We start from the raw sequence: 1,412 nt of genomic DNA, 5'->3' as shown, positions 1-1,412 counted from the left end.
CTGCTGGAAGCACAGTTTTATTCTCTTGGCCAAGGTCAGGCAGCCAAGTCCAAGGAAATTCCATCAGACCTCTCACAACCCCAATCTTTAAAGCAACTCACACAGTGTACTCAGTTTGTCACAACTCATTATAAGTTCTCCAATTAGCATAAAAATAACTTACCTAAGTTGTCTTTGAGATCTTCATAACTGTATGGAGCCTTTGGTTCCATTATAGTTTCTACTAAATAGATAAATAAGTGTGTGTGTGTGTGTGTGTGTGTGTGTGTGTGTGTGTGTGTGTGTGTGTGTGTTCATCTGACTTATAATACCTTAACACTCAAGACTAGCTGAAAAGAAGCCCTAATGGGTGCTCTGGAGAGGCTTCTCACAGTTAAGAACTCCTGTAGAGGTTTGGCTTCCCAGCCATGGCAGCTCACAAACATCTGTAATTCTAGTTCTAGGGCCACCAATACTCTTTTCTGTCCTCCACTGGGTACTCAGGCACTCTTGTGGTACACAGACATACACTCATGCGAAATGCTCATTCATGTAAAATAAAAATAGGTAAACCATTGATAAATCAAAGAGAAACTCTAATAGTAAAGAAGAAAATGCTGTTTTACTCTATAGTGTACAGATTTTGTTTTTTGTTTTGCTTGTTTGTTTGGTTGGTTGGCTGGTTTCTGTTATTCTACCTTCTTACATTCCTATTTTCACAGCAAGGCAATGAATTGTATCTACCTTTTTCTTTAGCAGTATTGTATGTTGAGGGCCCTTTTTGAAGTAATTTACACATTCACACGAGCACATCCTATGCACTTAATCTTTAATTTTCAAACATGTGCATAATTTTCTGCATCTTGTTTTCTTTTCTCATCATTTTCTTGATTCTATTTTCTTGCCTGTATTAAGCCATAGAGCCCCATGTTTGTGGGGAATATTCACTATTTCCTCTAAAATTGTTTTGTAAATTGTACCCAACAGTTAAGTATATGGCTTGGCCAGTCACACAGATGGGACGTCAAATTTTCTTTTATCATATATTGGCTTTATCGCAGCTGATAATTAACAGCTACCTCATGCCACTCCTGTTGCTGATTCAGCACTTTTCTTCATACTCAGACTCTGAAAAGCTACCTCAAACACTCTAACCACATTGACGTGGGCAATATCTACATTTTTATAAACGACGATACCAAAGGTTTAAGCCTTATACAAAAGCTTAAGGAGCTTATTAGGATCTAGGTTTAATTAACTTGTTAGTTTGAGTCACATGAAATGGCCTTGCTTTCTTGATTGAGGTGTGTGTATATGCCTGTGTGCACATGTGTAAGGGGCGGGTGTATGTGCCTTGACTGTGTGAGTGGAGGCTAGGGGAAGATGTCAGGTGGTCCCCATAATTTTGCACCATATTCTCTCTACTAGGGTCC

Source organism: Acomys russatus, chromosome 8, assembly GCF_903995435.1.
Source record: "Acomys russatus chromosome 8, mAcoRus1.1, whole genome shotgun sequence".
NCBI lineage: Eukaryota > Metazoa > Chordata > Mammalia > Rodentia > Muridae > Acomys > Acomys russatus.
Note: the sequence above shows the minus strand (reverse complement) of the source record.